The following is a 10,240-nucleotide window of genomic DNA, read 5'->3' on the forward strand; positions in this document are numbered from 1 at the left end:
CATGATGATTTGAAGCATATAGGATTAAATCTAGCTAAGTAACAAAAACATCACCTTACCTAGTCATCATTCTGGTAAGAACACTTAACCTTCACTAATTTTGCTTTTTTTTTGAAAGAGAGTCTTAGTCTGTCACCCTGGTTTGAGTATCATGGTGTCATAAGCTAACAGCAAACTCAAACTCCTGAGCTCAAGCAATTCTCTTGCCACAGCCTCCCAAGTATCTGGGACTACGGACTACAGGCATGTGCCAACATGCCTGAATAGTTTTTCTATTTTTAGTAGAGACAGGTCTCAGTCTTGCTCAGGTCTGGAGCTCCTGACCTCAAGTTAACCCCTGGGTTTTATATAGTTATATGAGTTATTTGTTAGAAATGCATTAGTACACCTAGGTATTTGATTCAAAAGCTGTGATTTATGAGTTAGACTGGAATTTTTATAGGAACAATGTCATATAATACCTGAAAATGTCATTTATTTTCATGCACTATTGAAATTACACTTATACCAAGTTACAGCAATATTTAAAAAGTAATATTCTGCGCTTCCTCACATTTGCCACATTTTTATCACAGCAGAATTGAATTCAAATTTACTGAATGGGAAACATTTCTTCCGCAAAATGTTACAGTTGAATAATTAATCAAATGAGAAAAATGTTCAGGTATATATTTTTGTCTTCTTTTATTCTATAAATTTCATTTTTATTTCTAAAATGAACATATTAATACCCCCAGGTTTTCCCTTTTGAGTGGGATTCATAACATCTCAAAACTAAACAAAAAGTAATATAGATGCAATTTTCTGATCAATGTTGGGGGGCTGTTTTCCAAAATTGATTTAGACTGGAATAATCAAAGGTAGAAGTGCTTAAATTAAGAAGGAAATCTGAAGAAAGCTTTAGTATAATCTGTAGTAAGAGAACAATATACAGCTTAAAATAGTAGTGGATAACTGGGTATTTTGGTGAATGTTAAATATTATAAAATTGAACTGGCTCAGCGCCTGTGGCTCAAGTGGCTAATGTGCCAGCCACATACACCTAAGGTGGCGGGTTCGAATGCAGCCCGGGCCCGCCAAATAACAATGATGGAACCAAAAAATAGACAGGCATTGTGGCGGGCACCTGTGGTCCCAGCTACATGGGAGGCAGAGGCAGGAGACTTGCTTGAGCCCAGGAGTTGGAGGTTGCTATGAGCTGTGATGCCATGGCACTCTACCCAGGGGAACAGCTTGAGGCTCTGTCTCAAAAAAAGAAAAAAAATTGAACTGAAGAAAGCACCTCTTAACTCTGTAGGAATGATCAGGGATTTATTTGTGACATTATCTTTATTTTTTATATGTTGTAAAAGTAAGACTTAATAATCCACTAAGCGTTGACTATCTCAGTTCCATCCTTTGTCAGGAAATAGCTGCAACACACATTATTTGCCTTTTTAAATTCAGATTAATAATTGAAAATTTTAAGATATCCCTTCATTGCTAGTAATTTTTTAAATTGCCTGATTATTTTTAATGATTACAAACCACAGTATCATGTGCTTTCTTCCAGTGTGAGATCTGACCCTCACACTTCTCCCCCCCTCCCAATTAGTATTAGCAAATGTATTGTTTATTATGTATTTATCATGTGCACCATGATGATTTGAAGCATATAGGATTAAATCTAGCTAAGTAACAAAAACATCACCTTACCTAGTCATCATTCTGGTAAGAACACTTAACCTTCACTAATTTTGCTTTTTTTTTGAAAGAGAGTCTTAGTCTGTCACCCTGGTTTGAGTATCATGGTGTCATAAGCTAACAGCAAACTCAAACTCCTGAGCTCAAGCAATTCTCTTGCCACAGCCTCCCAAGTATCTGGGACTACGGACTACAGGCATGTGCCAACATGCCTGGATAGTTTTTCTATTTTTAGTAGAGACAGGTCTCAGTCTTGCTCAGGTCTGGAGCTCCTGACCTCAAGTAATCCACCCACCTCTGCCTCCCAGATTGCTAAGATTATAGGTATGAGCCACTGTGCCTGGCCATTTTTGCATTTTTCAAGAACACAGTATACTGTCACTAACTATAGTCACCATACTGTACAACAGATCTCTTGAGTTTATTCCTCCTAACTGTACTTATATATCCTTTGACCAACATCTCCATTTGATTCTGGATTGTTGTTTGTTTGTTTCACTTTGGGGGTGTAGGTGTTACATGCTCACTTTGCTTGCTTGTTTTGCAATAGAGGTGTATCTCTGGCATGGAGTCAGGGATATCTACACCTCAACTTCCCTGGAAGCCAATGGTAGGCATTTATGAGGCGCCTGGGGATTTTATAAGTCAGAGCTCTGGGTTTTAGGTTTCTTATAGAATTGAACAATGTGAACTGCCCTACATGACAAATGAACTGATAACCAACAAACCAAAGGAGTAAATTCATAGTAAAGGATCCTTTTTTAGTTGATCTGAAAAATCTGAAAAGTTCAACTCTTTTTAAGCCATATTCAGAGCCTTTAGTCAAAGATATTTCTGAATAAATCTAAATAACAATAGTTATTTTTAACGATAGATTAAAAAAACCCATGTGGCATTTTATTCATTTTTTTGAACATACATATATGAGTTCTTGGTACCCAAGAGGTTTTTAGGGGTTTTATTGTTTGTTTTTCTTTGTTTCCACAAAACAAACTAACTTTTATGTGATGGTACATAAATAGGGGGATAGCAAATGGAAATCTTGAAAACCAGTATTATACTTTTTAAAGAGATTTCTAGTTATTGAAGTTAGAAAATGTTTTTTTATACAAAGTCTAGTTTCTTTCCTAAGAAACTCTCTCTTGGTATTTACAGGGTGATTTGTTCCAGGTCTCCCTGCAGATCCTATACTCTCAGATACTCTGGTCCCTTATGTAACATGTGTCCTCCCATGCACATACCCCCATCTACTTTAATAATCCCTGTACTACTTATAATACCCAATAAAATGCAAATGATATATAAATAGTTGTTATAATGTATTGATTGCTTAGGGAATAATGATAAGCAAAATAAGTCTAGACATGTTCAGGATGCACACAACCATGGTAGACCTAACATATGCAGGGGTCCTCATACTTTTTAAACAGGGGGCCAGTTCACTGTCCCTCAGACCATTGGAGGACTGGACTGCAGGCCCTGGGATGAGTCAGCTGCTAAGCAGGACAGGCAACGGTGGCAAAAACACCCGGCAGGCCGGATAAATGTCCTAGGCGGGCGCGTGTGGCCCACGGGTCATAGTTTGAGGACGCCTGATACATAGTATATATCTGAAACAAACTAACATTTTCTGGATTTATTTTTCCAAATGTTTTTGATCTTCAGTAGATGCATAATCCTCAGGTATGGAAACGATAGATACGGAGGACCATCAATACTTAGAATTTTTAATATTTCAATCATCATTATGAATCTCCAAGAGAAAAATATAGGTTGTGGCATTTTATAATCTCATTAGTCTATGAAAATCTCTTTGCACAGACTATATAGCAGCTCCAGTGTTCTGTAGAGCATGTTTTGTAGAATGCTAGTCTACAACGTGCATAATTAACCATGAGAATTGACTAGAAAAGCCACATATCTAGACTGTGTTTCATGATAGCTTTATGAAGGAAGTTAAATTGATTTGCCAAAACAGAACCTTAATATAATCTTGATAAAAGATCTATGTGACAGACATTGTGTAGGAAAATTATAATTTAAGGAATACGTATTCACATTGCCTCCAACCAGAGAAATAAATATATTGACAATTTGACGGCAATAATATGAAATTTTACTTGGCATTATTCTTGCTATTTATGAGACCTTAAAAAAGAACCTCAAAATAAGGAATAAGGCAGGCATATCTATCATTTTGAAATATGAGGCGGGGTAACTGAACAAGGAGACCCAAATTAAACACTAGTTTTTACACAGGCTAAAGAAAAAGCAAGAAAGGAGAAAGCGGCTGGTGCTTCTGAATGGAAACCTTCTTGAAAGCGAAGATTATTTCTTTCTAGTTCCTTCTATCTGCTGAAGCCCTGCAAGGGTGTCTGCCACATAAAGATATCCATACAGTGTTTCTGAACTACTTGGTAGAATTTGGAGAATTGCCAGGGACTAGTTAATAGAATAGGTCTGCTAGGGAATCAGTAGCCCTTGGATCACATCCTCCTAGCTCCCTCTGCAGAAGCTAGTCTTTGGGAAGTAAGGACATTAGAAGATGATTCTGAGGAAAATGTTTTAGGAAAGAAAATTTCAAAGACTTTTAAAATAGTGACTTTTGCATGTTGATGTTTGTTCATACAGAAAGAAAAAAACATGAAAAGTAATCTGTGCATTAGGGTATGAACAAGACTACTATGATTAGAAATTTTTCGTACAAACGTACCAAAATCTTTTTGTTTGTTTGTTTGTTTATTTGAACCCTGTTTTTGTGTTTCTTTTTTCAACCTGAAAACTTCTTTTAAGATTCCTTAACAGTATATTACCTCAGAGGCTCAGGAGCTATTTCATTTATATTTGGCATCTGTTAACTTAAAGAAATTACCTAATTAATTTTAGTGGGATGTCTTATTTCAGAAGTTCACTCTAAGCAAGTATTGTGATTTTTTTTTTTAAAAAGGCCTATACAAAAAATATACTATTCCATCAAATTATATACAGTATACATAATAAACAATATATATACCAGAGATGCCAAAATCATATACACATTTTAAGAGATCTTGTTGGAAGTAAAATTAATCATTCCCTGTACAAATTTCAGGTAAAATGGATAGGTGTAGCATGTGTAGGTACACTTGACCTTCAGTTCACTTTCAAAAAGTAATACATAGATAACATCTCTTAAACTGTGTGTATGTATTTTTGGCACCCTCTGTAGTATATATGCACTTTATATAAATGTATACGTCATAAATTTAGTGACATTAGAACTTATGATTTGTGTAACTGTATTAATCAATGTCTATTCCTTGCCCTCTTATTTATCTAAAAACAGCATATTGTAGTTTTTTATATAATTTTTTCTTTGGATAATGTGAAGCATATCAGAATAAAAATTGAAATTCTCTATACACAAGATAATAAAGTTTAACATATCTGAGTACAAAAAAAATCTTTTTTCTTTCATATTGTGAGAAAAACTTAATTTATTGATCCATTTATTTGAATAAATGGTGTTTTTTAAAAGTGACAAACTATAAAATGCAATGATTTCAGTAACGAACTAAAGTGAGCCATTTTAGTTTTAAGAAACATTGCTGCCAGTGGGAGTCCTTGCTGTGTTTTATTATAGTAAAGTAAATGAAAATGAAAATTAAAATATCCCTGGCAGCACCTGTGGCTCAAAGGAGTGGGGCGCCAGACCCATATGCCGAAGGTGGTGAGTTCAAACCTGGCCCCGGCCAAAAACTGCAAAAAAAAAAAAAATCCCATAGATAATGTACAAATTCTATGAAGATAACTATTTAACTTTATTTAATTTTTAGTTAATTAATTAATTTATTTAATTTTTATTTAATTTTTAAATATTTAACTTTATTTAATTTTTAGAATTTTTAATTTAACTCTATGAAGATAAATATTTAACTTTAATTTTTAGTTGACAATCTGAGTTCACATAATTGTGCTTCCTCTGCAGTTTCTGGTCGGTAAAAATTCATCTGTAGTGATGTTTATGTTGTCAATACGACAATACAACTAAAGAAAGACATTTTCCAAGGCAATCAGCATTGCAATTACCGTTTCTGTAGTGATGGATATCTAAGTGAGTTATGTTACATGTTCTTTATTCCACCCTTTTGTTATTTAAGTACAGTAGAACCTCTGTAAGTTGACGACTCAATGGACTGTAACAAACTGGTCAACACACGGAGGTGGTCAACATAAGGAATTTTCATTGAGTACATGTGGTAGTAGTCTGGTCTATGAAAGGAGGTCAGCTATGGATGTACTACTGTATCTTATAGCACTTCTTTACTGACAAACCCTTCTTCCATATCATGAAAACTGAAGACTTCAGAAATCCCCAGCAAAATTCCAAATTTTGTTTATTAAGCTTCAAAATGTCATATTCATAGAAAATGTCATCTGCAGAATCCTGAATTAGAAAATCTACCTATGGGTTATGGACTATGGGGCCACATTTATTTATTTTGACTATTATGGATGGAATAAATCATTCTAAAATAAAGTTGGCATTTTTGCATTCTGCTCACCTGGCAGTTTAACAGCCTGCCTTGTGTACTGCTACTTGAGTTAAGGATTTGCTATCACATTTTCCAGCTTAGTTCTCCCAATCTTAACACAACAGACAGCAGTAATGTCAACTGCAGAAGTGCGAAAAGAGAAAAAGATAAGTAATGTATTCATTTTTATGGGCGGTTTTAAACACCATGCCATTGAGCACATCTCTCTGAATGGCTCTCACAGATTCTAGTGTTCGCTTCTTTTCTCTTTCTTGGCATTACATGAAGCCTTTTTGCTTCACGTATGGCTTTCGGTTTGATTTAATCCTGCTTTTTCTGCCTCCTGACAGATGCACAGAATGCATTAACAAGAGAGATATCATAATTGAAATCAATACCATGCCTATGAAGAGTGTTTGTATGATGAGTTCTGATCCTGTGTATTTTATACACTGCCATAACCATGTGGACATAACGGATTAGACACCTCCAGCAATTCAATTCACATATGTGCACATACATGCAAGCCAACGCTAGACTAACATTGCTTATATATTGAATTTATTGGGTAGCTCTTTGGCTGACCACTTGTTTGATTAAATTGAACACTTCAATACATAAAAAGAAGATATTGACTTGTTCTTCCTGGTCAAAAGATGTGATTCAAGCACGTTCTAACTTTCACGTACGTAGAAGCATACATTTCAAACTAAAACTGCTATTTGCATAGTATTTTTACATCTGTTAATAATTATTGATTCTTGAAATTTCTATGGTCATCATCACCTGCCATATTTTCCTACACTAATTCATAGGACAAGCTTTTCCCAATACTTTTTCCCTCTACCAAGTACTAATCTTTGAAGTACAAAGTCTGAAGTCATACAGTGTGGGGTAAAGAGGGAAGATGACCTCTCTGTGGTTTATTTTCCTGTATAAAATGTGGGATTCTGAGAGAGTGCTTTATTATTGGATACCGCAGTGATATAACCTACCTCTGAAATTGTTTTCTGGCTTATGGGAATATCCTCATCTTCTAGCATCCTGGCCCTGATAACAGACAAGTAGCAATATCAGCCACAGTGAGGATATTACTGTGTTGCTTGCAGCTAAGAAACCATGAAGAGAATTCTGATCTTTCCTATAGCAGCAAGGATTAAAATTCCCCCTATCATTGAAAACACAGAAGGGCTGTGCAGAACATGCCATTCAATCCCTCTGGTGCTCACATTTAAACTCACATTTCAGAGTCTTGGAGTATATCCTTCCTGTGTGGTTATAATTAAATTACATTTTACAGAAAGGTTGGGAGAATAAGCTGATTTGTTTTCATTTTGAGATAAGTATGTTTCCCACTGGAGCTCTGGATTCCCCAAACAGAGTGGAGGATGCTCATGCCATTGGCCCTACAGAAGACGAATGTGTTTTCACATGTATTTAAACAATTATAACCTATAGTCTTTTTGTTTACTTTGCATATAAAAGAGCTACATTAATGCCTGACATCCTTGTATTAGTACTCCCCAAAGACCTCATTCTACAGTTGCACCTCTCTGGGTTCATAGTAAATTCTATGGGCTGATGCGAAAGGAAATGAAGAAATGGGCCAAACAGACCTCTGGTACCACCTTCTTACTATCTCAGATGCAGTGGGAAGGCACCCAGGGGACTTTTCTGAGACAAGCTCTAAGATTTTCTCTGGAGAAAATGGAGTTCAATAGTGAGGATGAAACAAATTTTCTTTGAGTAGGTGAAAGAATCCTTGATGTATTTTCAAGTGTAGACATGACTTTACAGATTGATACAAGATCCTTGGGAATAGAGACAGGTATTTACAAATGTCTGGAAATGACTGCCTTGGGTATCTGCACAATGTCAACCATGGTCAGCCGTCAGGAGAGTGGATATCCAGATAAAGAATGTCATGGTCCACCAGAAAGTTTAATTTCATTGCTTTTATGCATACAACTATAAAGGATTTCTTATTCAAAGGTTTATGCTACTTACTGTCAAAGATGCTGACATACTTAAAAAGATTCTTTCATTAGCGTTTAGTCTCTTTATAACCTAATATTAAAATTGCACCCTCCTATCTAATATCTCAAAGTTCTTTTGAAGTTAAGAAAAATAATTTATTTTTTATTCAATTTTCTCATATTACCTAAGATACAATGTCAAACACAGTCTTTCTAATTTTCATAAGCACATTTTACATGTTGCCTAAAAGTAAAACTGTATCCATTCTTTTTCTTTATAGACATTAAGGGTTGAATTAAGGCATATTACATGCTTAGTAAGTGACTGATAGTTGAAAACAATGCAAGAAAGAGGACAGTTATTTACTTTTCATTAAAAAAATTCACCCCACTGTGTTGATAGTAAGTTTCCAAAAACTGTTTACCTCTGTTTCCTAGAGGTAAATGAATCTCACACTAACATAAAATGTTTAAAATAAATGTATAATTTAGAGAATATTTACAATATGTAGTGATTCCTAGAGTGTTTTTTTTGACTTAGTATTTCATAAGTGGCTAATTATAAACTGAGTTAGGTAATAATTTTACCTTTATTGACTGATAGAAGAGAAAAATTGCTGTTTATTACACAAATGGCCTCTGCTTCCTTAACCCAACACTAACAAAAGCATGACCCATGAAGAAAAGAATGTATGTGTTTCTTAATAAGTCTCTATTCTATTCCTACTTACTATATAGATACTCAGAAAGCCAAGCAAAAGAAAGGCATGCTGATTTATTTCATTTTTTGTGCTTATCTGTTTATTTTCCTGAAATTGTTTGATCACTCTGGCTTTTCATTTTCCATAGCTTTGTGGCTGCATGAACTATTTCTAAAGATTGGCTCAATATATCAGAATGCCATCTCTCCTGCCTTGTTAAATTTCTTCTAGAAAAACACAGGAGTTCCTAAATAACTATACTTGCTTCCTCCTTTATTGAAGCTTCTCCAACAAATTGAACTCCCTAGGAACTTTCAAATAATGAGGATGACTAATGTTTATGTAGGTTTGAAGGCCTTCATATATTTTGAAGTGTCCAAGATTAGAATCTGTTGAAGTGGGTAATAACAAAAACATGCGGGCTGTGCTTTGCTTAAGAATGTTACTGCAAAAGACAGAGCTTTGCATACAGTTCAGATTCAGGGCAACCATGAAAGAAAAATATTATGGAATGAATTTTAATCCGCTGTATATTTGCTTTGCATAATTGTGAGTGTCTAACTGCATGTGTATGTGTGTGTGTTAGGATCGACTATGAAATAGGGAGGGGAAGGGAGAAAGGGAGAAAAGAATAAAATAAGCAAGAAAGGAAAGAATTCTCTTTGAATTAATATTTGCTCAATTTGCTCATTTCTAAGAGGATAGGAGAATGGATGGGAGAGAACAAGAGAGAGAATATGAATCACATGAATACGAATGGCCTATCCTGAGGATTCAACCCTCTCTGACTTCTTTAAAGAAGAAGAAAAGAGATTGCAGAATATGGTTCTAATGTTGTAGAAAACGTAGCTCCCATAACTCTTTGTCAATCATTATCTCAAGCATAGATGAATCAAATTAACAACTGCTTGGTGTTGTGGTGAAGAGTGAAGAGAAAAGCCTAGTCACAAGAGAAACAAACAAATTTCCTCCCTCAGGTTTGACAATTCCATAAAGACCTTGGAAATATTCCTTCACAATTATTGTATATATTTCACTCCCTGAGTGATAAACCCTTTGAGAGGTGCTCTAGAGGTAAGAGTGATTTATATTCAAACTCAATAGCTGGGGAAAAATTGCCTTTAAACTCAAAAACCAGGGATAGGATTGACATTTTTCTTGGTAAATCCAAGTAATCCAGGACATGATTACTAACCAATAAATAACTGACCCTGATGGACTGTAGCAATAATTGCAACAGCTTGAGTAAGGCTTATGATTGAAGTCTGAATATCTTGCACTCATTTTCATTTTTTAAAAAAGTTTATAGATGGCTTTTGATCAAGGAGATAGAGGTTTGTTTAAAACAGGAAATTCAGAATGCTTA

The 10,240-nt window shown here is 35.0% G+C and overlaps 1 protein-coding gene across 1 annotated transcript in view; it reads left to right on the forward strand.

Annotated features, from left to right (window-relative positions):
• LINGO2 (leucine rich repeat and Ig domain containing 2) overlaps nucleotides 1–10,240 on the forward strand; it is a 304,430-nt gene that overhangs the window by 47,185 nt on the left and 247,005 nt on the right. The window lies entirely within an intron of this gene.

This window comes from Otolemur garnettii, unplaced genomic scaffold, assembly GCF_000181295.1.
Source record: "Otolemur garnettii isolate 467f Iridium unplaced genomic scaffold, OtoGar3 scaffold00006, whole genome shotgun sequence".
Taxonomy (NCBI): domain Eukaryota; kingdom Metazoa; phylum Chordata; class Mammalia; order Primates; family Galagidae; genus Otolemur; species Otolemur garnettii.